The following is a 3322-nucleotide window of genomic DNA, read 5'->3' on the forward strand; positions in this document are numbered from 1 at the left end:
GCCCACCTGATCCATGGTGGCGGGCGGGGGAAGGGCAGCCTTGGCCCACTAGGATCCAGTGAGGTGTTTCCTCCCCCCCAGTCCCAGCCAGGGTCTCGACCTGGCCTGCCCGCACCCCAGAGGGATGCTTCCCGCTCACCTGGTGACTGGACCAGCTCTAGCCTGGGAAACCTAGCAAACTTCTCCACCATCCAGTGGGCTGCAGCCATGCCTTTGCAATGAGACCTGAACCCCAGACATGGGGAGGGAGCCCCTTCCAAGTCTGTTCCTTCCCTGGGTACTCTCCCTTAGCCCTAGACTATTCTTGAAAGTTCTCTGTACCCATTTATAGTTAATCCCCTCTGACCTGGCCTGATACAGAGGGTAATATGAACGTTTGTAATCAGAATACTTAGAACCCCAACCTTTTTCCATTGCTTGGTTACCTGAATGCTGGCAACCAGGCTTATGGTTTCCAGCCAGGAGATGAGAAGACTTCGGTGAAAAGTTTGACAGCTGTTACAAGGAGTACCCAAAGAGGCACAGTTTCAGAAATGCCACAGTCAACAGTCCTACTCCTATGAACCAACTGCTTCCAGTCAGCGTCATCGTGTCCCCACCTTAAATATGTACAGACAGCCGAGGGTCACGAAGCATGTGAAGAAAGCCTTTACGATGACAGGATCAGAACAGAAAATAATAATAATAATATGGAGGAAAGTGGAACTATGAAAGGGGAACAAAACATTTTTAAAAACTAATACTAAATTTAATACCTTTCACTTCCACCTTGAAAACCATGGATATTAAAGTGCTAATATAATTACCTTCCCTAGTGTATCTTTTTTACTTTTTGTTATGTATTAAAAAACAACTAAAAACATGCACGGTTTGTAAGGAAATGACAAATCTCAGAAAATTCGGAATCTGAATACACTCTATACATAGCTTCTAGATAAAGACACAGAAAATTGCCAGATACTCAGAGGCCCCCTGGTCCCATTCTAGTGACTCCCCTTAAGGTTTAATATTGTTCTGGTATCTAACAAAAAGATCACTTTACCTGTATTTTGTATTTTATATAAATGTTATGACACAGTATAACCACTTTTGGATTGGGCTTTTTTATTCCTTATGTTGTTTGGGAATATACCTATATGGTTGCCTGTTGTGATCATGCATTGCCACTGTTGCATAGGATTCCATAGTGTAAACATTCAACAATTAATTTATTCCAATGTGTATTACAATATGAGTGATTTTCAGTTTGTGTCTATTGAGAATAGCACTGGTATATAAATTCTAGAACTTGGGGAAAAAAAAAAACCTAATAGTAAGAGCCTCAAGATTTTGACATAGTGAAAAAAGAGTTTGTCTCCACTAAACAAAACAAAAAACCAAGGGGTCATAAGAAAGAAATACTGAGAAAACAAAAAAAGTCTTGAAAATAGAAACAATAAGAAGGTTAGAAGATGAAGTTGAGAAAGTTGCCGACAAAGTCATACACACAAAAAAGTCAGAGGACTTCCCTGGTGGCGCAGTGGTTAAGAATCCGCCTGCCAATGCAGGGGACACGGGTTCGAGCCCTGGTCCAGGAAGATCCCACGTGCTGCGGAGCAGCTAAGCCCGTGCACCACAACTACTGAGCCTGTGCTCTAGAGCCCACAAGCCACAACTACTAAGCCTGCACTCTAGAGCCCGTGAGCCACAACTACTGAGCCCGCAAGCCACAACTACTGAAGCCCACGCACCGAGAGCCTGTGCTCCGCAACAAGAGAAGCCACTGCAATGAGAAGCCCGTGCACCGCAACAAAGAGCAGTCCCCACTTGCCACAACTAGAGAAAGCCAGCGCACAGCAACGAAGACCCAACGCAGCCATAAATAAATAAATAAATAAATTGATTGATTGATTTTTTTTAAAAAAAGTGTTACTTATTCAAAAAAGAATCCGGGTGTGGTGGTGCTGTGATGAACTGGGAGATTGGGATTGACATATATACACTAATATGTATAAGACAGATAACCAATAAGAACCTGCTGTATAAAATAATAAAATTTAAATGATAAAACAGAAAAAAAAAAAGACTCCTAAATATAACCCAAAAAAGTAGACTCACAGATATAGAGAACAAACTAGTGGTTACCACTGGGGGGGTGGGAGGCACAAACCATTGGGTGTGAGATAGATTCAAGGATATGTTGTACACCGTGGGGAATATAGCCAATATTTTGTAATAACTGTAAATGAGAAGTAACATTTAAAAATTGTATTAAAATTTTTTTAAATAAGTGTAAAAAAAAAAAGAATCCTAAGATAAGCAGGAGAGGAAAAGTCACCATAGTATATTACATGACTCAGCTGTGATTGGCACATTTCATCGTAGTAGTAATGGAAACATGGATTAGTAACTGAACTTACAACATGACCTTATTGAGAGGAAGAGGGGTTGTGTCTATGTGTTGATGGTGGTGAAAGAGGGTTCAATCCTCATCTTCCACAGGATAAGACAACTGGCACCACTTAACCATGACTAATCAATAAGTAGCAGAGATTTGGAGATGAAGCAAAATGAAAGTGGCTGCTTCTGGAGAGTGGGAAAGAGGTGAAGTGGGGCAGGGGACCGCTGTTTTGTTTGGGGTGGAAGGAACCTCTGTTTTTGAAACAAGTTTTCTAGAGCATGTTTGACTTTTCAGGGCTCAGTTTGTATCCTGTTGTAGGGTGGCTCTCCTCCGAGGATGACTTCAGAAGCATGTCCCAGCTTCTTGACCCAACCTAGAATTCAACTTGCCCATTTGTAGAAAAACACTTGGAAACCTCGAGGTGACTCTTAGGCCTCTTGTTCTGTAATTCTGAGATGCCAAGTAATCTGGTCTAGAGTTATAACATCTGGTGCTCTCTTCAGCAGTACACATGCTAAAAATTAGAACAAAACAACAAAGATTAAGTAACATGGCCCCTGCACAAGGATAACGCACAAATTCGTGGAGCTGTTGCCTACTTTTAATTAAATGTCCTCTGAGTTCAAAAATATATATATGTAGATCACATCTGAAAGGTTTGTTTATTTTAAATTAAGTCTTCAGGGACTTCCGTGGTGGTCCAGTGGTTAAGACTCTGCGCCCCCAAGGCAGGGGGCCCGGGGTTTGGTCCCTTGTTGGGGAACTAGATCCCACATGCATGCCGCAACTAAGAGTTTGAATGCTGCAAAAGAAAGAAAGAAATTAAGCCTTCATAATCACTGACTTTATGTGGAAATAAATCCACAGGTCTCTCAAACTGAAGTAAGCAGTTCTTGAAAGTACTTTTTTTTTTTTTGGCTGCACAGTGCTGCTTGTGGGATC

General features: G+C 41.8%; 1 pseudogene; it reads left to right on the top strand.

Moving 5' to 3' along the window:
* Positions 1-2870: 2870 nt before the first annotated feature.
* LOC137750006 (U6 spliceosomal RNA) lies at positions 2871-2983 on the top strand (annotated as a pseudogene).
* The last annotated feature ends 339 nt before the right edge of the window (positions 2984-3322 follow it).

Source organism: Eschrichtius robustus, chromosome 1 (assembly GCF_028021215.1).
Source record: "Eschrichtius robustus isolate mEscRob2 chromosome 1, mEscRob2.pri, whole genome shotgun sequence".
NCBI lineage: Eukaryota > Metazoa > Chordata > Mammalia > Artiodactyla > Eschrichtiidae > Eschrichtius > Eschrichtius robustus.